The sequence below is a fragment of the Stenella coeruleoalba genome, assembly GCF_951394435.1.
Source record: "Stenella coeruleoalba genome assembly, contig: scaffold_130, whole genome shotgun sequence".
Classification (NCBI taxonomy): domain Eukaryota; kingdom Metazoa; phylum Chordata; class Mammalia; order Artiodactyla; family Delphinidae; genus Stenella; species Stenella coeruleoalba.
The window spans coordinates 325,763-351,789 of NW_027645958.1; the positions used below are offsets into that span (position 1 = coordinate 325,763).

Consider the following 26,027-nt stretch of genomic DNA (forward strand, 5'->3'; position numbering starts at 1 on the left):
CAGAATGTCGTCTGCATATTGAAGGAGGGTTTCCTTTTCCAGAGGTAGAACTTTTAGGTCTTTAGCTAAGCTTTCCCCAAAGATGGTGTGGGAATTTTTGCACCCTTGGGGCCAGACGGCCCGGAAGTATTGTTTTAGTTGTATGTTGAGTCCTGCCACTCACAAGCCAAAATTTCTTGTGACTCTGGGACTAATGGAATACAAAAGAAGGCATCATTGAAGACTAATACAGAATACCATGTCCTGGTGGTTGGTAGAATGACCAGCAGGGTGTAGGAATTAGGAGCAACTGGAGGTATATCCTCGGTGGCTTCACTGACTGTCCTGACATCCTTTACCAGGTCCCCAGCAGCCCATGGGGCTCTCGTGGTCAGACCAATCCCAGAATATGGAGCTCACCTGGGCAGGTACCCCACCCCCACCCCAGCCCACGGGGCTCTCGTGGTCAGGCCCCTCCCAGGATACAGAGCTACCCTTGCAGGTACCGTGGCAGGGCTGGGCACACAGGAACCGTGCACATAGCCCTCATTGCAGAGCACCCCCAGCTCACCTGTCGCTCAGAGCTGACACAGAGCACCTCAGAGCAGGACTTGAACTAACAAACAGCAGCTGCGACAGGTCTGTGACCCTGGGCATCACTCCGTGAGGCCTCCCTCCACCTGGTCTTCCAGAGACTTCCACTGCACCCGGGGCACCAGGCCTCTGTCTCCAACCACCACCCACCCCTCCTCTGCCTGACTCCTGGGTTCCTCTCATTAGGAGAGGGTTTTCTTGAAGTTGTCTCCCACTCATGGGCCAGATAAAATGATTAGAAAACAAGCCAAAGCTGCAGCCCCTTGTCTATCCTGACTCTCAGGAGCCCACACCTGTTCCTTGGACCTGGCCGGTTCAGCAAGTTCCATTTTCTGCAACTGTGAGCCCCTGAGGGGTGATGATTGGCTGACCTGGGCAGCCTTACCGTGCCGGCCAGCCCTCCCCAGGTGTGCCTGGGTTGAGATCAATATAAATACCACTCCAGGCAGCAAGAGCCCCTGCAGCCGTGCCTGACGCCATTTTCTCTGCCCTGTCAGCAGTCTCGGGGCTGGGCTGGTGGGAGGGAGTGAGAGGCCACGGCTTTGTGGGTGGCCCAGTGTGAGTGGGGCTCTGCTGGACTTTCTGCAGCAGTTGCCAGGCTGCCACCTGCTAAAGAAGAGGATGTGTCACCCATACCTGCTGCTGGAATTTCTCCCTGGGCAGAGGTGAGGAAGGAAAAAAGCAGTGGGGGCAGGGACAGGACGGGTATCTCAGGCAGGGAAATGGAAATCTTCCAGAAGAGCACCCAGGGCCAGGACCATCCTGGCTGGCCTGCAGGCACCAAGTCGGCCGGCATGCTGTCACTCGTGTGGCTCTATGGCCCTTCCTCTAGGCTTTCAAGTCCTTGTATATATTCAGGTGTTTTACCTGGGACGGGTGGGAATAGTTCAGCAGCAACTGGCCTGGGGCTCAGCTCACGTTTACTCACAGATGCCTCGGCACGGTGCCCCAGCTTTGCAATGAGGACGCTTGTTGCGTGGGGGCTGCTGGCTGAATGGGAGACGATTCCCCACCACTGACCAACTTCAGAATTGTTTACAACTGGAGCAAGTGCCCTGATACGGTTTTCCTCTGTGTAACTGGTGGGTTCTGTGTTTTTTTTCTCTTTTTCGTTTTTGGTTCAAGGTAGATTTTATTCCTCTTTTTTGTATTTACAGATATAAGCATGGAAATAATTTATTCATATAAATACATGTATGTGCAGGGAATAATTGTTTTTTCTGTTTTATTTTTTAAATTTTACTTCTTTTTAATTTTGAATTTTATTTTATATTTTTATACAGCAGGTTCTTATTGGTTATCTATTTTATACATATAAATGTATACATGCCAATCCCAGTCTCTCAACTCCTCCCACCACCACCCCCCCAACAGCTTTCCCCCCTTGGTGTCCATACGTTTGTTGTCTACATCTGTTGCTCTATTTATGCCTTGCAAAATGGTTAATCTGTACAGTTTTTCTAGGTTCCACATATATGCATGAATATACAAGATTTGTTTTTCTCTTTCTGACTTACTTCACTCTGTATGACAGTCTCTAGATCCATCGACGTCTCTACAAATGACCCAATTTCATTCCTTTTCATGGCTTAGTAATATTCCATTTTATATATGTACCACAGCTTTATGCATTCGTCTGTCTGTGGGCATTTAGGTTGCTTCCATTACCTCGATATTGTAAATAGTGATGCAATGAACATTGCGGTGAATGACTCTTTTTGATTTATGGTTTTGTCTGGGTATATGTCCAGTACTGGGATTGCTGTATCATATGGTAATTCTATTGTTAGTTTCTTAAGAAATTCCATATTATTCTCCATAATGACTGTATCAATTTATATTCCCAACAATAGTGGAAGAGGGTTCCTTTTCTCCACACCCTTTCCAGCATTTTTTGTTTGTAGATTTTCAATGATGCCTATTCTACCAGGTGTGAGGTGATACCTCATTGTTGAATCCATTTCGTTGAGCAAGGGGTAGCTCTTGTCTATTACATATTTGGCTTATGGAACGGTATCTCTGCTAATTTCAAACTCTGCTTTTATGCAGCACCCCAACTCACCTTCCCCCTTAAGCAGGCATAAGTTGGTTTTCTAAACTTGAGACCCTGTTCTGTTTTGTAATTCAGTTCATGTGTAGCCAAGTTCACATTCCGTGTATTAGTGATACCTTATGATGTTTCTTTTTCTGTGTGACTTATTTCACTTAGAATCATCGTGCCTCAATCCACTCATTATGCTGGTACGGGCCTGGTGACATAGATTTCATTGCTGAGTGGTATTCTGTTGTACATAAGTACCGCAACATCTTTATCCATTATTTGCTCTCTGGGATATTTAACTTGTGCCGTAGAAGAGATTTCTGTAAAAAGACCCATCCCAAATTTTAGGGTTGCTGTGTCTTTTTGATATTAATTTCCCTAAGCTATAGGACCATAAGTGGAAGTGCCCTAGGCTCTGTTGCTTTGTTTTTTAGATGTTTCAGGAAACACCATACACATCTCCCGAGTGTCTGTTGGCAATTTACATCCCGCCCATCAGCATAACAAGGCTCCCAGTTCTCCATGGCCTGTCCTGCCTTTCTGGGTTTTACACTTTTTTCAGATGTCCCTTTTGACCGGGGGGAAGTGAGACTTCATTGTAGTGCAGATTTCCTTTGCAAGCTTGCTTGGTTGGCCAAAAAGGGCGTATGCGTTTTTTCCTGAATATATTCAGGAAAAAACGCATACGCCCTTTTGGCAAAGTGCATCATTGTGGACGTTCTGCCTCTTTTCCTATGCTTTCAATGCAATTCCAGTCTACCTCCTGAAATCGGTATCCTGCAATTCTGCCCCGCTTTCAAGTCCTCTTGGCAGCCTTACTTCAGTATATTTTTGGACGATAGCTGTCATTTATAACTCTGCAGGTTTGTGAATTACAGATACCCTGAGCTCCTTTCTTCAACTCGCTTTCTTTTGAGCTGGCCGCAACACCGCAGGATGGCTTCAGGCCCTAATCTGGTTCCGGCACGGCACGCTGAGCCTTTGGTTATTTCCTCTTCCTGGTGGGAAATGAGAGTTAAATTTGCCCGTCCAGACACCTCCAGCTAGTCTCTCATTGGTTCTCGCTATTCCTGTTCATCTTCCGCAGAAATTGCAAACTGGGCCAAACTGGAGGTTAAAGGGACTGACTCTCCAAGTGGGGAGAGTGTTAGTAAGCGTCTGGAATGTTGCACCCGAGTACCAGGGTACGAAAACTGAGACATATTTGAACACGTCTCCCGATCACATGGTTGATCATACTCTAGGTTCCACATGCATGTTTTAGCTGAAGGAAGAATACCTTAAACCTGGGTAGTTGAAACCCGTGGAATGGGTACCATGCAATATGACTTCAAAGGGTCTTCATTTGCTCACGAACCTCTCCAATCCTATCACTGCTGCGTTTATGCCCCTGTACACATGCTTGATTCTCTTTCGGAGACATAGCAATCCATAGGTTTTAAGATACTTACTAGTCAGGTACATTCTTAGGCGTTTAATATGCGGTGTTGAGTCCATTTCGTTGAGCAAGGAGTAGCTCTTGTCTATTCCATATTTGGCTTAAGGAACTTTATCTGTGCTCATTTCAATCTCTGGTTTTATGCAGCACCCCAACTCACCTTTCCCCTTAAGCAAGCATAAGTTGGTTTTCTAAATTTGAGACCCTGTTCTGTTCTGTAATTCAGTTCCTGTGTAGCCAAGTTTACATTCCGTGTATTACTGATATCTTATGATGTTTCTTTTTCTGTGTGACTTATTTCAGTTCGAATCATCATACCTGAATCCACTCATTGTGCTGCTAAGGGCCTGATGACACAGATTTCATTGCTGAGTGATATTGCTTTGTAAGTAAATACCACAACTTCTTTATCCATTTTTCACTTTCTGCGATGTTGAACTTGTACTGTAAACGAGGTTCTTGTAAACAGAGCCGTTCCAAACTTTGGGGTGGCTGTGTCTTTTTGATTTTAAATTCCCTAAGCTATAGGACCATAAGTGGAAGTGCCCTAGGCTCTGTTGCTTTGTTTTTTAGATGTTTCAGGAAACACCATACACTTCTCCCAAGTGTCTGTTGGCAATTTACATCCCGCCCATCAGCATAACAAGGCTCCCAGTTCTCCATGGCCTGTCCTGCCTTTCTGGATTTTACACTTTTTTCAGATGGCCCTTTTGACCGGGGGGAAGTGAGACTTCATTGTAGTGCAGATTTCCTTTGCAAGCTTGCTTGGTTGGCCAAAAAGGGCGTATGCGTTTTTTCCTGAATATATTCAGGAAAAAAACGCATACGCCCTTTTTGGCCAAGTGCATCATTGTGGACGTTCTGCCTCTTTTCCTATGCTTTCAATGCAATTCCAGTCTACCTCCTGAAATCGGTTTCCTGCAATTCTGCCCCGCTTTCAAGTCCTCTTGGCAGCCTTACTTCAGTCTATTTTTGGACGATAGCTGTCATTTATAACTCTGCAGGTTTGTGAATTACAGTGCCCCTGAGCTCCTTTCTTCAACTCGCTTTCTTGTGACCTGGCCGCAACACCGCAGGATGGCTTCAGACCCTAATCTGGTTCCGGCATGGCACGCTGAGCCTTTCGTTAATTCCTCTTCCTGGTGGGAAATGAGAGTTAAATTTGCCCGTCCAGACACCTCCAGCTAGTCTCTCATTGGTTCTCGCTATTCCTGTTCATCTTCCGCAGAAATTGCAAACTGGGCCAAACAGGAGGTTAAAGGGACTGACTCTCCAAGTGGAGAGAGTGTTAGTAAAGCGTCTGGAATGTTGCACCCGAGTACCAGGGTACGAAAACTGAGACATATTTGAACACGTCTCCCGATCACATGGTTGATCATACTCTGGGTTCCACATGCATGTTTTAGCTGAAGGAAGAATACCTAAAACCTGGGTAGTTGAAACCCGTGGAATGGGTACCATGCAATATGACTTCAAAGGGTCTTCATTTGCTCACCGAACCTCTCCAATCCTATCACTGCTGCGTTTATGCCCCTGTACACATGCTTGATTCTCTTTCGGAGACATAGCAATCCATAGGTTTTAAGATACTTACTAGTCAGGTACATTCTTAGGCGTTTAATATGCGGTGTTGAGTCCATTTCATTGAGCAAGGAGTAGCTCTTGTCTATTCCATATTTGGCTTAAGGAACTTTATCTGTGCTCATTTCAATCTCTGGTTTTATGCAGCACCCCAACTCACCTTTACCCTTAAGCAAGCATAAGTTGGTTTTCTAAATTTGAGACCATGTTCTGTTCTGTAATTCAGTTCCTGTGTAGCCAAGTTTACATTCCGTGTATTACTGATATCTTATGATGTTTCTTTTTCTGTGTGACTTATTTCAGTTAGAATCATCATACCTGAATCCACTCATTGTGCTGCTAAGGGCCTGATGACACAGATTTCATTGCTGAGTGATATTGCTTTGTAAGTAAATACCACAACTTCTTTATCCATTTTTCACTTTCTGCGATGTTGAACTTGTACTGTAAACGAGGTTCTTGTAAACAGAGCCGTTCCAAACTTTGGGGTGGCTGTGTCTTTTTGATTTTAAATTCCCTAAGCTATAGGACCATAAGTGGCAGTGCCCTAGGCTCTGTTGCTTTGTTTTTTAGATGTTTCAGGAAACACCATACACTTCTCCCAAGTGTCTGTTGGCAATTTACATCCCGCCCATCAGCATAACAAGGCTCCCAGTTCTCCATGGCCTGTCCTGCCTTTCTGGATTTTACACTTTTTTCAGATGGCCCTTTTGACCGGGGGGAAGTGAGACTTCATTGTAGTGCAGATTTCCTTTGCAAGCTTGCTTGGTTGGCCAAAAAGGGCGTATGCATTTTTTCCTGAATATATTCAGGAAAAAACGCATACGCCCTTTTTGGCCACGTGCATCATTGTGGACGTTCTGCCTCTTTTCCTATGCTTTCAATGCAATTCCAGTCTACCTCCTGAAATCGGTTTCCTGCAATGCTGCCCCGCTTTGAAGTCCTCTTGGCAGCCTTACTTCAGTCTATTTTTGGACGATAGCTGTCATTTATAACTCTGCAGGTTTGTGAATTACAGTGCCCCTGAGCTCCTTTCTTCAACTCGCTTTCTTGTGACCTGGCCGCAACACCGCAGGATGGCTTCAGGCCCTAATCTGGTTCTGGCACGGCACGCTGAGCCTTTGGTTAATTCCTCTTCCTGGTGGGAAATGAGAGTTAAATTTGCCCGTCCAGACACCTCCAGCTAGTCTCTCATTGGTTCTCGCTATTCCTGTTCATCTTCCGCAGAAATTGCAAACTGGGCCAAACAGGAGGTTAAAGGGACTGACTCTCCAAGTCGGGAGAGTGTTAGTAAAGCGTCTGGAATGTTGCACCCGAATACCAGGGTACGAAAACTGAGACATATTTGAACACGTCTCCCGATCACATGGTTGATCATACTCTGGGTTCCACATGCATGTTTTAGCTGAAGGAGGAATACCTAAAACCTGGGTAGTAGAAACCCGTGGAATGTGTACCATGCAATATGACTTCAATGGGTCTTCATTTGCTCACCGAACCTCTCCAATCCTATCACTGCTGCGTTTATGCCCCTGTACACATGCTTGATTCTCTTTCGGAGACATAGCAATCCATAGGTTTTAAGATACTTACTAGTCAGGTACATTCTTAGGCGTTTAATATGCGGTGTTGAGTCCATTTCGTTGAGCAAGGAGTAGCTCTTGTCTATTCCATATTTGGCTTAAGGAACTTTATCTGTGCTCATTTCAATCTCTGGTTTTATGCAGCACCCCAACTCACCTTTCCCCTTAAGCAAGCATAAGTTGGTTTTCTAAATTTGAGACCCTGTTCTGTTCTGTAATTCAGTTCCTGTGTAGCCAAGTTTATATTCCGTGTATTACTGATATCTCACGATGTTTCTTTTTCTGTGTGACTTATTTCAGTTAGAATCATCATACCTGAATCCACTCATTGTGCTGCTAAGGGCCTGATGACATAGAATTCATTGCTGAGTGATATTGCTTTGTAAGTGAATACCACAACTTCTTTATCCATTTTTCACTTTCTGCGATGTTGAACTTGTACTGTAAACGAGGTTCTTGTAAACAGAGGTGTCCCAAACTTTGGGGTGGCTGTGTCTTTTTGATTTTAATCTCCCTAAGCTATAGGACCATAAGTGGAAGTGCCCTAGGCTCTGTTGCTTTGTTTTTTAGATGTTTCAGGAAACACCATACACTTCTCCCAAGTGTCTGTTGGCAATTTACATCCCGCCCATCAGCATAACAAGACTCCCAGTTCTCAATGGCCTGTCCTGCCTTTCTGGATTTTACACTTTTTTCAGATGACCCTTTTGACCGGGGGGAAGTGAGACTTCATCGTAGTGCAGATTTCCTTTGCAAGCTTGCTTGGTTGGCCAAAAAGGGCGTATGTGTTTTTTCCTGAATATATTCAGGAAAAAACGCATACGCCCTTTTTGGCCAAGTGCATCATTGTGGACGTTCTGCCTCTTTTCCTATGCTTTCAATGCAATTCCAGTCTACCTCCTGAAATCGGTTTCCTGCAATTCTGCCCCGCTTTCAAGTCCTCTTGGCAGCCTTACTTCAGTCTATTTTTGGACGATAGCTGTCATTTATAACTCTGCAGGTTTGTGAATTACAGTGCCCCTGAGCTCCGTTCTTCAACTCGTTTTCTTGTGTGCTGGCTGCAACACCGCTGGATGGCTTCAGGCCCTAATCTGGTTCCGGCACGGCATGCTGAGCCTTTGGTTATTTCCTCTTTCTGGTGGGCAATGACAGTTAAATTTGCCCGTCCAGACACCTCCAGCTAGTCTCTCATTGGTTCTCGCTATTCCTGTTCATCTTCCGCAGAAATTGCAAACTGGGCCAAACAGGAGTTTAAAGGTGCTGACTCTCCAAGTGGGGAGAGTGTTAGTAAAGCGTCTGGAATGTTGCACCCGAGTACCAGGGGAGGAAAACTGAGACATATTTGAACACGTCTCCCGTTCACTCAGTTGATCATACTCTGGGTTCCACATGCATGTTTTAGCTGAAGGAAGAATACCTTAAACCTGGAGAGTTGAGACCCGTGGAATGGGTACCATGCAATATGACTTCAAAGGGTCTTCATTTGCTCACCGAACCTCTCCAATCCTATCACTGCTGCGTTTATGCCCCTGTACACACGCTTGATTCTCTTTTGGAGACATAGCAATCCATAGGTTTTAAGATACTTACTAGTCAGGTACATTCTTAGGCGTTTAATATGGGGTATTGAGTCCATTTCGTTGAGCAAGGAGTAGCTCTTGTCTATTCCATATTTGGCTTAAGGAACTTTATCTGTGCTCATTTCAATCTCTGGTTTTATGCAGCACCCCAACTCCCCTTCCCCCTTAAGCAAGCATAAGTTGGTTTTCTAAACTTGAGACACTGTTCTGTTTTGTAATTCAGTTCATGTGTAGCCAAGTTCACATTCTGTGTATTAATGATACCTTATGATGTTTCTTTTCTGTGTGACTTATTTCAGTTCGAATCATCATACCTGAATCCACTCATTATGCTGCTATGGGCCTGATGACATAGATTTCATTGCTGAGTGATATTGCATTGTACGTAAGTACCACAAGTTCTTTATCCATTTTTCACTTTCTGCGATATTGAACTTGTACCGTAAACGAGGTTCTTGTAAACAGAGCCGTCCCAAACTTTGGGGTGGCTGTGTCTTTTTGATTTTAATTTCCCTAAGCTATAGGACCATAAGTGGAAGTGCCCTAGGTTCTGTTGCTTTCTTTTTTAGATGTTTCAGGAAACACCATACACTTCTCCAGAGTGGCTGTTGGCAATTTACATCCCGCCCATCAGCATAAGAAGGCTCCCAGTTCTCCATGGCCTGTCGTGCCTTTATGGATTTTACACTTTTTTCAGATGGCCCTTTTGACCAGGTGGAAGTGAGACTTCATTGTAGTGCAGATTTCCTTTGCAAGCTTGCTTGGTTGGCCAAAAAGTGCGTATGCGTTTTTTCCTGAATATATTCAGGAAAAAACGCATACGCCCTTTTTGGCCAAGTGCATCATTGTCGAGTTTCTGACTCTCTTCATATGCTTTCAATGCAATTCCAGTCTACCTCCTGAAATCGGTTTCCTGCAATTCTGCCTTGCTTTCAATGCCTCTTCATAGCCTTACCTCAATATATTTTTTAAAAATAGTTGGCCTTTATAACTCTGCAGGTTTTTGAATTGCAGTGGCCCTTAGCTCCATTTTTTAGCTCTTATTTTTGTGGTATTGCCCCATAACCACAGGATTCCTTGAAGCCCTATTTTTCTTCTGGGGCACCTGCTGTGCCTTTGGTTAATTCTTCTTACTGATGTGATATTAGAGTGACATGTGCCCATTGAAACCGCTACAGCTAGTTCCTCACTGGTTCCCCCTATTCCCATTCATCCTCTGCACTAACTGCAGACTGTGCGATACCAGAACTTAAAGGCATTGACTCCATGTGGGGATGTTGTTAGTAAAGCGGCTGGAATGTCGATCCGGAGCCCCAGGAGAGGAAAAATGAGGTGCGTTTTAGAAACCTTTCCCGATCATATGGTATACCAGTCGCTGGGTTTCCCAAGCATGGTTTAGCTGTAGGAAGATTCCCTTCAACCTGGAGTGTTGGGACCCTTGGAATGAGTAGCATGAAGTATTGCATTAAACTTTCGGCAGTTGCTCACCAAAGCTCACCAATCCTGTCAGCCCCAAGTGTCCAGCCTTATGTCTTATCCAGCTGTGGGTTTATATGTGGTCAATCCAGGTTGTATCACAGCCCCTGAGCGAATTTTGTAAGAATTTTTCTCTCTTTCATTGTTTCAGCGTTTTGTTTTTAAAATTTATTTCTATAATGGGGTTTAGCTCCTTTTCACTGCTGTGTTTGTGCCGCTCTGCACACACTTGATTCCCTTATGGAGATATATCAATACATGGGTTTTAAGATTCTTATTCCTCAGATATATTTCTCTGCGGTGTATAGGGTGTGTTGAGGCCTGTTCATTGAGCAAGGTGTAGATCTTGTCTAATACCTATTTGGTTTATTGAACGGTATCTGTGCTAATTTCAAACTCTGGTTTTATGCATCACCCCACCTCTCCTTTCCCCTTAAGCTGACATAAGTGTGTTTTCTAAATGTGAGACACTGTTCTGTTCTGTAATTCATTTCTTGTGCAGCCATATTTACCCTCCCTCTATAAGTGATATCTTATGATATGTTTCTTTTTCTGTTTGACTTATTTCAAGTAGTATTATCGGACCTAAATCCACTCTTTATCCTTCTACTAGCCTTATTACATTGATTTCATGGTGAAGAGATATTCCATTGTACATAAGTACCACATCTTCTTTATCCATTGTTCTCTTTCCTGGGATATTTAAGGTGTACTGAAGTTGAGGTTCTTGTAAACAGAGTAGCCCTAAACTGTGGTGTGCTTGTGTCTTGTTGATTTTTAGACTTCCCTAGATATACTCCCATGATTGGAAGTGTCCTATGCTCTGTAGCTCTGTTTTTTAGATGATTTAGGAACCACCATACGCTTCTCCAGAGTGGCTCTCGGCAGTTCACACACTGCCCATCAGCGTATAAAGGCTCCCTGTTCTCCATGGCCTGTCCTGCATTTCTGGTTTTTACAATTTTTTAGGATGGCCCTTTTGACCGGTGGGAAGTGAGACTTCTTTGTTGTGCACATTTGCATTGCTTGCTTGCTTCGTTGCCCATAAAGTGCGTATGCGTTTTTTCCTGGATATAATCAGGAAAAAACGCATACGCCCTTTTGGGCCAACTGCATCATTGTCGAAATTCTGCCGCTTTTCATGTGCGTTAAAGACGAGTCCAATCTATCTCTTGAAATCTGTTTCTTGCAATTCTGTCTTGCATTCAGATCCTCTTCTTTGCCTTACCTCAACATATTTTTGGACGTTAGTTTTCATTTATAACTCTGCAGGTTTGTGAATTGCAGTGACCCTGAGCTCCATTTTTTAAGTTGCTCTTTTGTGAGCTGGCCTCAAACCCGCAGGATTGCTTCAGGCCCTATTTTGGCTCCGGCGAGGCAGGCTGAGCCTTTCTTTAATTCTTATTCTTAATGGGAAATTAGAGTGATATGTGCCCGTCCAAACCCCTACAACTCTTCTCTCATTGGTTCCCCCTCTTCCCGTTCATCCTCCTCACAATTTGCAAAATGTGTGAAACAGAAGTTTAAATGTGCTGATTCTCCAAGTGGGGAGATTCTAAGTAGCGTGGCTGGAATGGTGAACAGGAGCACCAGGAGAGGATAAATGAGGTGCATTTTAGACACATCTCCCGATCACATGGTGTACAGTCCTCTGGGTTTTCCATGCATGTTTTAGCTGTAGGAAGATCCCTTGAACCTGCAGATTTGGGACCCATTGAATGGGTACCAGGTAGTATTACTTTAAAGGGTGTGCATTTCCTCACCCAACCTCACATTTCTCTTAGCGCAAACAGTTTCCAGCCTTATGTCTCATCCTGCTGTGGGTCTAGATGTGTTCAATCCATGTTGCATCACCGTCCCTGAGGAAAAGTTGTAAGAGGTTTTCTCTGTCTCTCTGTCGTTTATTTTTTTCAATTTATTACTATATTGGTTACAGCTGATTTTCAAAGCTCTGTTTCTTGCTGCTGTACATCCACTTGATTCACGTACAGAGAGACATCAATAAATTCTTTTTCAGATTCTTACCAGTCGTATATATTCTTTTCCGGTGACTTGAGTGTGCTGAGTGCAGTTCTTTTAGCTACCGTGTAGGCCTTGTTGATTATCAGTTTGGTATTTGGAATGGTATCTTTGCTAATTTCAACCTCCTGGATGATGCCTCACCCCTCCCCACCTTTCCCGTTTAGCAGCCTTATGCGTGTTTTCTACATATTTGACTATATTTTTGTTTTGTAATTTATTTCATGTGTAGCCATTTTGGATTCCACCTTTAAGTGATATCTTATGATATGTGTCTTTTTCTTTTTGAATTCTGTCACTTAGAATGATCATACGTAACTCCTCCGGAGTCGTTACAACTGGCCATATTTCATTGATTTCCAGGCTGAATAATATTCCACTCTACCTAAGTACCACATCTCTATCCATTTTTTCCCTCCAGAGACATTTAAGTTATATCCTAGTCGAGGATCTTTTAAACAGAGAGGGGGTAAACATTGGGGTGCCTGTGTCCTCTCGATTTTTGTTTTTCCCAAGATATACGCCCATGAGTGCAAGTGCCCTATGCTCTGTAGCTCATTTTTTAGATGCTTTAGTAAACACAATACACTTCTCCAGAATGGCCGTTGGCAATATACATTTCCACTATAAGTCTCACAGGGCTCCCTCTTCTCGTTGCCCTGTCCTGCATTTCTGTTGTTTACGCTTTATGAGGATGGCTCTTCTGACTGATGCGAAGTGATATCTTTTGTAGTATTGACTGCCAGTGCCCACCTGTTTGGTTGGCTAAAAAAGTGTATGCCCTTTTCTTGAATATATACAGAAAAGAACGCATACACCCTTTTTGGCCAACTGCAATGTTGGCAATGTTCAGCTCCTTTTCTTGTGCTTAATGGCGAGTCCTTTCTACCTCCTCAAATCCCTTTCCTGCCATTCTCCCTTGCTTACAAGTCCTTTTCTCTGACTTTCCTCAAGACATTTTTCAGTGATGGATATTTTCAACTCTGCAGTTTTGTGAATTTTACTGCCCCTGAGTTCCATTGTTCAACTCGTGTTTATGGGAACTGGCCACAAAGCAGCGGGATTTCCTCAAGCCCTATACTGTTTCCATGGGCAACCCTAGCCTTTGGTCAATTCGTCTTCCTGATTGGAAATTAGAGTGACATGTGCCTGTCTGAACACCTAGGACTTGTCTCTCATTGTTCCTCATCCTTCCGCTTCATCCTCTGGACAAATTCCAAACTGTACGCAACAGGATGTTGACAGTGCTGACATCTCCAAGTGGGGAGACTGTTAGTAAAGACGCTGGAGGGGTGAACCCGAGCACCAGGAGATGAGGAGATGAGATGCCTTTTCCAAACTCTTCCCGATCAGACGGTATACCATCCTCTGGGTGTGACAGACATGTTTTAGCAGTAGGAAGAGTCCCATTCATGTAAGGAGAACACCAGGGCTTTTTCAAAATCAGTGTCTCCCCGAAACCCAAACTGGGGAAGTTTTTAAGCTACGGCTACACATATGTTCATTAAGGGCCTTGGGAAGTAGGCAGAGTCCAAACTTTAGATGATTGAAGTCTTCAGGGTCAGAAGCACTCACCACCAGCTTCCCTTAGGCTACACTTTAACTGTCATTGATAGATGATGTCAATAAAAATATCTATTCTTTTTCAGATTATTTCCCCTTATAGGTTATTGCAAAATGTTGAGTGTAGTTCCCTGTGCTATACAGTAGTTCCTTGTTGATGATCTATTTTATACATAGCAGTGTGTATGTGTTAATTCCAAACTGTTAATTTATCCCTCCTCCCACCTTTCCCCTTTGGTAATAATAAATTATAAGATTTTATACTTCTCAGAAATGGGGGAGCTGAAAGAGAGGTATCATTTTCAATGGAAAAGCATTTAAAACAAGATTGAAGGTTTAACCAAGATTATTAGATGTACATCCTTGGAAAGAAATCACTTCGTTTCTCTAATATTGACCTGACAAATAAGACAAACCTTTTCACTGAACTTGCTTATAAAAAGTGATGGAAATATCAAATGGAAGTGTTAAAAACATCTTATTTTACCCGAGCCTTATACACTGTTCTATGTTAACTACAGTTTGGCTCACACATCTGTTCATTGAGGTTACAATAGTCTCAATTTCTGTTACTGATCCTCCAGAGTGGACCCCAACAAGTGTCCCCCTGCCCAGTGTCATTGGGGCCAACAGATCGAGACTGAGTTTGGTTCACAAGCAAAGGAAACTTTATATTTTGATCAGAGAATGGAGAGGTGAGAGCATGCACTACCCCGTGGGCTGTGGGCTGGGCTGCTGTGTAGAGATCCTGTCAGAGTCAGTGGGAGGGAGGGAGGCGGCGGAGCTCTCGAGGGCCGGGTTGGCTGTAGCTCAGGCTCTATATCGTGGAGTCTGCACTGGGCCCCAGGAGCTGAGGTGTCGACCCAGCCATTCTGCACTAGGAAATCTGGTCTGAAGTGCCGGGTGTGGAACCTCTGCATGCGGGACCCTAGGAGCATGTGAAATTAGACAAAGCACAAAGGATAAAAAAGGTTAGACTTGACTTTATTGCCCAGATTCTATTTTTATCTCCCAGGGATTTTTAATGGGCTTTGCTGGGGACAAACCCCTCCTCTGCCTTTTGTCCCGCTCCTCATTCTTGGAGTGCTGAGGGTGCAGACCCTTCTTCTGTAACTGCTGAGTGCTGAGTTGGGAGCCCTCATACCCTGGGGCGAGGGTCAGAGCTTCTCCCCAGCAGCCTCCCGGTGACGTTGATTGTCCCCAGGACCCCTGCCTCCCTGCTCGTCCACCTGAGCACCAGCATTGGAAGTGTTATAGATTCTAATGACCTTTAAGGGTCCAGGAAAGAGATGTGCAGAGACGCTGTGGGGGCCGGTTTCACCCCGCCCCACATTTGTTCGGCCACCTTAGGCTGACCGTCTCTGCCAGCCTAGATGCTCTGACCAGTAGTCTGCGCTTTCTTCAATTAGGCCCCTGAATTAACGTACAAACAGCACCAGGTGTCAGAGCCCTGCCCGCTCAACTCCCAGACAGTCCAGGGTCAGTGGTGACCAAGGACCATGATGGCTACTGAGTCAACAGCCTTTTGAAGTAAACAGGAGTCCAGCCGGTCTTATTGGCCACCATCATCACGGTGTCTGTAGGCTTTTCTATGGTGACAGTGTGGTATACTGTTCCCCCGCCAAGATTATTAGCTCCCCTCTGGGTGCAGTAAGTCCTGCAAGCAGTAGTCTACTCTTTTGGGACACACTCTTGTTGTTTTATGAGAGAAACTCCAGGTCAAGTGATGTTCACACGAGTCGTCATGGTGCCCTGTTGCCCCCGGTTATCTCTCTGGATGTTGGAGTTGGAGGGCCTCCTCACTCGAGGTCGGTGTGCCCACGGAGCGAACCCTGCAACTTCAGGGCATGGTTGGTGGTTAGGATCACCACGTGGGGTCCTTTTCCCTTAGGAGGGAGGTGGCCTTTTGGGCTGCTGATTTCCAGGTTTTTAGATACCGCCAGTATCTTGGCCAGATGTGGCAGTGGGCCAAGCCCCTTAGTGACCGTAGTTTATCCTACCTGGATGGCATTCTTGCATTGTTCCATTTCAAGTGGTCCCAGTTTTTGCACTAATTCTCCAATGGCGATTCACCTTTCACCGGGAATGTAAAGGTCAAAGGGTTTAGCTAAATTAGGGAGTTCCAGGGCAAGGGTCTGAATTGACTGCTCTTTCCATTCTTGAAAGGCCACTTCTGGATTCTATTCAAAAGGATCATCATCTTTTCCTTTCAGTGTTTCATATAGAGGCCCAGCTAGTAGACTGTAGCTAGGGATCCAGAAGCAGCAAACCCTGGCCTCCCCAGGAACCCCTAAGCTGTCTTCTAGTTTTAGAAAGGGGTAAGGCTGAAAATGGTTTCTTCCCTTTCCTGGGATGGGCTTCTCTGACCTTCTGTGAGAATGAAGCCCAGGCAGGTCACCGCAGTCTGTGATATTTGAGCTTTTTCTTGGACAACTTCTATCCTTTATTGGCTTGGTAGTTCAGAGGCCTCCTTAGTAGGGCTGGTGATCAGAATGTCGTCTGCATATTGAAGGAGGGTTTCCTTTTCCAGAGGTAGAACTTTTAGGTCTTTAGCTAAGCTTTCCCCAAAGATGGTGTGGGAATTTTTGCACCCTTGGGGCCAGACGGCCCGGAAGTATTGTTTTAGTTGTATGTTGAGTCCTGCCACTCACAAGCCAAAATTTCTTGTGACTCTGGGACTAATGGAATACAAAAGAAGGCATCATTGAAGACTAATACAGAATACCATGTCCTGGTGGTTGGTAGAATGACCAGCAGGGTGTAGGAATTAGGAGCAACTGGAGGTATATCCTCGGTGGCTTCACTGACTGTCCTGACATCCTTTACCAGGTCCCCAGCAGCCCATGGGGCTCTCGTGGTCAGACCAATCCCAGAATATGGAGCTCACCTGGGCAGGTACCCCACCCCCACCCCAGCCCACGGGGCTCTCGTGGTCAGGCCCCTCCCAGGATACAGAGCTACCCTTGCAGGTACCGTGGCAGGGCTGGGCACACAGGAACCGTGCACATAGCCCTCATTGCAGAGCACCCCCAGCTCACCTGTCGCTCAGAGCTGACACAGAGCACCTCAGAGCAGGACTTGAACTAACAAACAGCAGCTGCGACAGGTCTGTGACCCTGGGCATCACTCCGTGAGGCCTCCCTCCACCTGGTCTTCCAGAGACTTCCACTGCACCCGGGGCACCAGGCCTCTGTCTCCAACCACCACCCACCCCTCCTCTGCCTGACTCCTGGGTTCCTCTCATTAGGAGAGGGTTTTCTTGAAGTTGTCTCCCACTCATGGGCCAGATAAAATGATTAGAAAACAAGCCAAAGCTGCAGCCCCTTGTCTATCCTGACTCTCAGGAGCCCACACCTGTTCCTTGGACCTGGCCGGTTCAGCAAGTTCCATTTTCTGCAACTGTGAGCCCCTGAGGGGTGATGATTGGCTGACCTGGGCAGCCTTACCGTGCCGGCCAGCCCTCCCCAGGTGTGCCTGGGTTGAGATCAATATAAATACCACTCCAGGCAGCAAGAGCCCCTGCAGCCGTGCCTGACGCCATTTTCTCTGCCCTGTCAGCAGTCTCGGGGCTGGGCTGGTGGGAGGGAGTGAGAGGCCACGGCTTTGTGGGTGGCCCAGTGTGAGTGGGGCTCTGCTGGACTTTCTGCAGCAGTTGCCAGGCTGCCACCTGCTAAAGAAGAGGATGTGTCACCCATACCTGCTGCTGGAATTTCTCCCTGGGCAGAGGTGAGGAAGGAAAAAAGCAGTGGGGGCAGGGACAGGACGGGTATCTCAGGCAGGGAAATGGAAATCTTCCAGAAGAGCACCCAGGGCCAGGACCATCCTGGCTGGCCTGCAGGCACCAAGTCGGCCGGCATGCTGTCACTCGTGTGGCTCTATGGCCCTTCCTCTAGGCTTTCAAGTCCTTGTATATATTCAGGTGTTTTACCTGGGACGGGTGGGAATAGTTCAGCAGCAACTGGCCTGGGGCTCAGCTCACGTTTACTCACAGATGCCTCGGCACGGTGCCCCAGCTTTGCAATGAGGACGCTTGTTGCGTGGGGGCTGCTGGCTGAATGGGAGACGATTCCCCACCACTGACCAACTTCAGAATTGTTTACAACTGGAGCAAGTGCCCTGATACGGTTTTCCTCTGTGTAACTGGTGGGTTCTGTGTTTTTTTTCTCTTTTTCGTTTTTGGTTCAAGGTAGATTTTATTCCTCTTTTTTGTATTTACAGATATAAGCATGGAAATAATTTATTCATATAAATACATGTATGTGCAGGGAATAATTGTTTTTTCTGTTTTATTTTTTAAATTTTACTTCTTTTTAATTTTGAATTTTATTTTATATTTTTATACAGCAGGTTCTTATTGGTTATCTATTTTATACATATAAATGTATACATGCCAATCCCAGTCTCTCAACTCCTCCCACCACCACCCCCCCAACAGCTTTCCCCCCTTGGTGTCCATACGTTTGTTGTCTACATCTGTTGCTCTATTTATGCCTTGCAAAATGGTTAATCTGTACAGTTTTTCTAGGTTCCACATATATGCATGAATATACAAGATTTGTTTTTCTCTTTCTGACTTACTTCACTCTGTATGACAGTCTCTAGATCCATCGACGTCTCTACAAATGACCCAATTTCATTCCTTTTCATGGCTTAGTAATATTCCATTTTATATATGTACCACAGCTTTATGCATTCGTCTGTCTGTGGGCATTTAGGTTGCTTCCATTACCTCGATATTGTAAATAGTGATGCAATGAACATTGCGGTGAATGACTCTTTTTGATTTATGGTTTTGTCTGGGTATATGTCCAGTACTGGGATTGCTGTATCATATGGTAATTCTATTGTTAGTTTCTTAAGAAATTCCATATTATTCTCCATAATGACTGTATCAATTTATATTCCCAACAATAGTGGAAGAGGGTTCCTTTTCTCCACACCCTTTCCAGCATTTTTTGTTTGTAGATTTTCAATGATGCCTATTCTACCAGGTGTGAGGTGATACCTCATTGTTGAATCCATTTCGTTGAGCAAGGGGTAGCTCTTGTCTATTACATAGTTGGCTTATGGAACGGTATCTCTGCTAATTTCAAACTCTGCTTTTATGCAGCACCCCAACTCACCTTCCCCCTTAAGCAGGCATAAGTTGGTTTTCTAAACTTGAGACCCTGTTCTGTTTTGTAATTCAGTTCATGTGTAGCCAAGTTCACATTCCGTGTATTAGTGATACCTTATGATGTTTCTTTTTCTGTGTGACTTATTTCACTTAGAATCATCGTGCCTCAATCCACTCATTATGCTGGTACGGGCCTGGTGACATAGATTTCATTGCTGAGTGGTATTCTGTTGTACATAAGTACCGCAACATCTTTATCCATTATTTGCTCTCTGGGATATTTAACTTGTGCCGTAGAAGAGATTTCTGTAAAAAGACCCATCCCAAATTTTAGGGTTGCTGTGTCTTTTTGATATTAATTTCCCTAAGCTATAGGACCATAAGTGGAAGTGCCCTAGGCTCTGTTGCTTTGTTTTTTAGATGTTTCAGGAAACACCATACACATCTCCCGAGTGTCTGTTGGCAATTTACATCCCGCCCATCAGCATAACAAGGCTCCCAGTTCTCCATGGCCTGTCCTGCCTTTCTGGGTTTTACACTTTTTTCAGATGGCCCTTTTGACCGGGGGGAAGTGAGACTTCATTGTAGTGCAGATTTCCTTTGCAAGCTTGCTTGGTTGGCCAAAAAGGGCGTATGCGTTTTTTCCTGAATATATTCAGGAAAAAACGCATACGCCCTTTTGGCCAAGTGCATCATTGTGGACGTTCTGCCTCTTTTCCTATGCTTTCAATGCAATTCCAGTCTACCTCCTGAAATCGGTATCCTGCAATTCTGCCCCGCTTTCAAGTCCTCTTGGCAGCCTTACTTCAGTATATTTTTGGACGATAGCTGTCATTTATAACTCTGCAGGTTTGTGAATTACAGATACCCTGAGCTCCTTTCTTCAACTCGCTTTCTTTTGAGCTGGCCGCAACACCGCAGGATGGCTTCAGGCCCTAATCTGGTTCCGGCACGGCACGCTGAGCCTTTGGTTATTTCCTCTTCCTGGTGGGAAATGAGAGTTAAATTTGCCCGTCCAGACACCTCCAGCTAGTCTCTCATTGGTTCTCGCTATTCCTGTTCATCTTCCGCAGAAATTGCAAACTGGGCCAAACTGGAGGTTAAAGGGACTGACTCTCCAAGTGGGGAGAGTGTTAGTAAGCGTCTGGAATGTTGCACCCGAGTACCAGGGTACGAAAACTGAGACATATTTGAACACGTCTCCCGATCACATGGTTGATCATACTCTAGGTTCCACATGCATGTTTTAGCTGAAGGAAGAATACCTTAAACCTGGGTAGTTGAAACCCGTGGAATGGGTACCATGCAATATGACTTCAAAGGGTCTTCATTTGCTCACCGAACCTCTCCAATCCTATCACTGCTGCGTTTATGCCCCTGTACACATGCTTGATTCTCTTTCGGAGACATAGCAATCCATAGGTTTTAAGATACTTACTAGTCAGGTACATTCTTAGGCGTTTAATATGCGGTGTTGAGTCCATTTCGTTGAGCAAGGAGTAGCTCTTGTCTATTCCATATTTGGCTTAAGGAACTTTATCTGTGCTCATTTCAATCTCTGGTTTTATGCAGCACCCCAACTCACCTTTCCCCTTAAGCAAGCATAAGTTGGTTTTCTAAATTTGAGACCCTGTTCTGTTCTGTAATTCAGTTCCTGTGTAGCCAAGTTTACATTCCGTGTATTACTGATATCTTATGATGTTTCTTTTTCTGTGTGACTTATTTCAGTTCGAATCATCATACCTGAATCCACTCATTGTGCTGCTAAGGGCCTGATGACACAGATTTCATTGCTGAGTGATATTGCTTTGTAAGTAAATACCACAACTTCTTTATCCATTTTTCACTTTCTGCGATGTTGAACTTGTACTGTAAACGAGGTTCTTGTAAACAGAGCCGTTCCAAACTTTGGGGTGGCTGTGTCTTTTTGATTTTAAATTCCCTAAGCTATAGGACCATAAGTGGAAGTGCCCTAGGCTCTGTTGCTTTGTTTTTTAGATGTTTCAGGAAACACCATACACTTCTCCCAAGTGTCTGTTGGCAATTTACATCCCGCCCATCAGCATAACAAGGCTCCCAGTTCTCCATGGCCTGTCCTGCCTTTCTGGATTTTACACTTTTTTCAGATGGCCCTTTTGACCGGGGGGAAGTGAGACTTCATTGTAGTGCAGATTTCCTTTGCAAGCTTGCTTGGTTGGCCAAAAAGGGCGTATGCGTTTTTTCCTGAATATATTCAGGAAAAAACGCATACGCCCTTTTTGGCCAAGTGCATCATTGTGGACGTTCTGCCTCTTTTCCTATGCTTTCAATGCAATTCCAGTCTACCTCCTGAAATCGGTTTCCTGCAATTCTGCCCCGCTTTCAAGTCCTCTTGGCAGCCTTACTTCAGTCTATTTTTGGACGATAGCTGTCATTTATAACTCTGCAGGTTTGTGAATTACAGTGCCCCTGAGCTCCTTTCTTCAACTCGCTTTCTTGTGACCTGGCCGCAACACCGCAGGATGACTTCAGACCCTAATCTGGTTCCGGCATGGCACGCTGAGCCTTTCGTTAATTCCTCTTCCTGGTGGGAAATGAGAGTTAAATTTGCCCGTCCAGACACCTCCAGCTAGTCTCTCATTGGTTCTCGCTATTCCTGTTCATCTTCCGCAGAAATTGCAAACTGGGCCAAACAGGAGGTTAAAGGGACTGACTCTCCAAGTCGGGAGAGTGTTAGTAAAGCGTCTGGAATGTTGCACCCGAATACCAGGGTACGAAAACTGAGACATATTTGAACACGTCTCCCGATCACATGGTTGATCATACTCTGGGTTCCACATGCATGTTTTAGCTGAAGGAGGAATACCTAAAACCTGGGTAGTAGAAACCCGTGGAATGTGTACCATGCAATATGACTTCAATGGGTCTTCATTTGCTCACCGAACCTCTCCAATCCTATCACTGCTGCGTTTATGCCCCTGTACACATGCTTGATTCTCTTTCGGAGACATAGCAATCCATAGGTTTTAAGATACTTACTAGTCAGGTACATTCTTAGGCGTTTAATATGCGGTGTTGAGTCCATTTCGTTGAGCAAGGAGTAGCTCTTGTCTATTCCATATTTGGCTTAAGGAACTTTATCTGTGCTCATTTCAATCTCTGGTTTTATGCAGCACCCCAACTCACCTTTACCCTTAAGCAAGCATAAGTTGGTTTTCTAAATTTGAGACCCTGTTCTGTTCTGTAATTCAGTTCCTGTGTAGCCAAGTTTATATTCCGTGTATTACTGATATCTCATGATGTTTCTTTTTCTGTGTGACTTATTTCAGTTAGAATCATCATACCTGAATCCACTCATTGTGCTGCTAAGGGCCTGATGACATAGAATTCATTGCTGAGTGATATTGCTTTGTAAGTGAATACCACAACTTCTTTATCCATTTTTCACTTTCTGCGATGTTGAACTTGTACTGTAAACGAGGTTCTTGTAAACAGAGGTGTCCCAAACTTTGGGGTGGCTGTGTCTTTTTGATTTTCATCTCCCTAAGCTATAGGACCATAAGTGGAAGTGCCCTAGGCTCTGTTGCTTTGTTTTTTAGATGTTTCAGGAAACACCATACACTTCTCCCAAGTGTCTGTTGGCAATTTACATCCCGCCCATCAGCATAACAAGACTCCCAGTTCTCAATGGCCTGTCCTGCCTTTCTGGATTTTACACTTTTTTCAGATGACCCTTTTGACCGGGGGGAAGTGAGACTTCATCGTAGTGCAGATTTCCTTTGCAAGCTTGCTTGGTTGGCCAAAAAGGGCGTATGTGTTTTTTCCTGAATATATTCAGGAAAAAACGCATACGCCCTTTTTGGCCAAGTGCATCATTGTGGACGTTCTGCCTCTTTTCCTATGCTTTCAATGCAATTCCAGTCTACCTCCTGAAATCGGTTTCCTGCAATTCTGCCCCGCTTTCAAGTCCTCTTGGCAGCCTTACTTCAGTCTATTTTTGGACGATAGCTGTCATTTATAACTCTGCAGGTTTGTGAATTACAGTGCCCCTGAGCTCCTTTCTTCAACTCGCTTTCTTTTGAGCTGGCCGCAACACCGCAGGATGGCTTCAGGCCCTAATCTGGTTCCGGCACGGCACGCTGAGCCTTTGGTTAATTCCTCTTCCTGGTGGGAAATGAGAGTTAAATTTGCCCGTTCAGACACCTCCAGCTAGCCTCTCATTGGTTCTCGCTATTCCTGTTCATCTTCCGCAGAAATTGCAAACTGGGCCAAACAGGAGGTTAAAGGCACTGACTCTCCAAGTCGGGAGAGTGTTAGTAAAGCGTCTGGAATGTTGCACCCGAGTACCAGGGGAGGAAAACTGAGACATATTTGAACACGTCTCCCGTTCACATGGTTGATCATACTCTGGGTTCCACATGCATGTTTTAGCTGAAGGAAGAATACCTAAAACCTGGAGAGTTGAGACCCGTGTAATGGGTACCATGCAATATGACTTCAAAGGGTCTTCATTTGCTCACCGAACCTCTCCAATCCTATCACTGCTGCGTTTATGCCCCTGTACACATGCTTGATTCTCTTTCGGAGACATAGCAATCCATAGGTTTTAAGATACTTACTAGTCAGGTACATTCTTAGGCGTTTAATATGCGGTGTTGAGTCCATTTCATTGAGCAAGGAGTAGCTCTTGTCTATTCCATATTTGGCTTAAGGAACTTTATCTGTGCTCATTTCAATCTCTGGTTTTATGCAGCACCCCAACTCACCTTTACCCTTAAGCAAGCATAAGTTGGTTTTCTAAATTTGAGACCATGTTCTGTTCTGTAATTCAGTTCCTGTGTAGCCAAGTTTACATTCCGTGTATTACTGATATCTTATGATGTTTCTTTTTCTGTGTGACTTATTTCAGTTAGAATCATCATACCTGAATCCACTCATTGTGCTGCTAAGGGCCTGATGACACAGATTTCATTGCTGAGTGATATTGCTTTGTAAGTAAATACCACAACTTCTTTATCCATTTTTCACTTTCTGCGATGTTGAACTTGTACTGTAAACGAGGTTCTTGTAAACAGAGCCGTTCCAAACTTTGGGGTGGCTGTGTCTTTTTGATTTTAAATTCCCTAAGCTATAGGACCATAAGTGGCAGTGCCCTAGGCTCTGTTGCTTTGTTTTTTAGATGTTTCAGGAAACACCATACACTTCTCCCAAGTGGTTGTTGGCAATTTACATCCCGCCCATCAGCATAACAAGGCTCCCAGTTCTCCATGGCCTGTCCTGCCTTTCTGGATTTTACACTTTTTTCAGATGGCCCTTTTGACCGGGGGGAAGTGAGACTTCATTGTAGTGCAGATTTCCTTTGCAAGCTTGCTTGGTTGGCCAAAAAGGGCGTATGCATTTTTTCCTGAATATATTCAGGAAAAAACGCATACGCCCTTTTTGGCCACGTGCATCATTGTGGACGTTCTGCCTCTTTTCCTATGCTTTCAATGCAATTCCAGTCTACCTCCTGAAATCGGTTTCCTGCAATGCTGCCCCGCTTTGAAGTCCTCTTGGCAGCCTTACTTCAGTCTATTTTTGGACGATAGCTGTCATTTATAACTCTGCAGGTTTGTGAATTACAGTGCCCCTGAGCTCCTTTCTTCAACTCGCTTTCTTGTGACCTGGCCGCAACACCGCAGGATGGCTTCAGGCCCTAATCTGGTTCTGGCACGGCACGCTGAGCCTTTGGTTAATTCCTCTTCCTGGTGGGAAATGAGAGTTAAATTTGCCCGTCCAGACACCTCCAGCTAGTCTCTCATTGGTTCTCGCTATTCCTGTTCATCTTCCGCAGAAATTGCAAACTGGGCCAAACAGGAGGTTAAAGGGACTGACTCTCCAAGTCGGGAGAGTGTTAGTAAAGCGTCTGGAATGTTGCACCCGAATACCAGGGTACGAAAACTGAGACATATTTGAACACGTCTCCCGATCACATGGTTGATCATACTCTGGGTTCCACATGCATGTTTTAGCTGAAGGAGGAATACCTAAAACCTGGGTAGTAGAAACCCGTGGAATGTGTACCATGCAATATGACTTCAATGGGTCTTCATTTGCTCACCGAACCTCTCCAATCCTATCACTGCTGCGTTTATGCCCCTGTACACATGCTTGATTCTCTTTCGGAGACATAGCAATCCATAGGTTTTAAGATACTTACTAGTCAGGTACATTCTTAGGCGTTTAATATGCGGTGTTGAGTCCATTTCGTTGAGCAAGGAGTAGCTCTTGTCTATTCCATATTTGGCTTAAGGAACTTTATCTGTGCTCATTTCAATCTCTGGTTTTATGCAGCACCCCAACTCACCTTTACCCTTAAGCAAGCATAAGTTGGTTTTCTAAATTTGAGACCCTGTTCTGTTCTGTAATTCAGTTCCTGTGTAGCCAAGTTTACATTCCGTGTATTACTGATATCTTATGATGTTTCTTTTTCTGTGTGACTTATTTCAGTTAGAATCATCATACCTGAATCCACTCATTGTGCTGCTAAGGGCCTGATGACATAGAATTCATTGCTGAGTGATATTGCTTTGTAAGTGAATACCACAACTTCTTTATCCATTTTTCACTTTCTGCGATGTTGAACTTGTACTGTAAACGAGGTTCTTGTAAACAGAGGTGTCCAAAACTTTGGGGTGGCTGTGTCTTTTTGATTTTAATCTCCCTAAGCTATAGGACCATAAGTGGAAGTGCCCTAGGCTCTGTTGCTTTGTTTTTTAGATGTTTCAGGAAACACCATACACTTCTCCCAAGTGTCTGTTGGCAATTTACATCCCGCCCATCAGCATAACAAGACTCCCAGTTCTCAATGGCCTGTCCTGCCTTTCTGGATTTTACACTTTTTTCAGATGACCCTTTTGACCGGGGGGAAGTGAGACTTCATCGTAGTGCAGATTTCCTTTGCAAGCTTGCTTGGTTGGCCAAAAAGGGCGTATGTGTTTTTTCCTGAATATATTCAGGAAAAAACGCATACGCCCTTTTTGGCCAAGTGCATCATTGTGGACGTTCTGCCTCTTTTCCTATGCTTTCAATGCAATTC

General features: G+C 44.7%; 1 long non-coding RNA gene across 1 annotated transcript in view; it reads left to right on the forward strand.

Moving 5' to 3' along the window:
* The window catches only part of LOC307181451, a 606,646-nt gene that overhangs the window by 38,384 nt on the left and 542,235 nt on the right, over positions 1-26,027 (forward strand). The gene's annotated exons all lie outside the window — the stretch shown is intronic.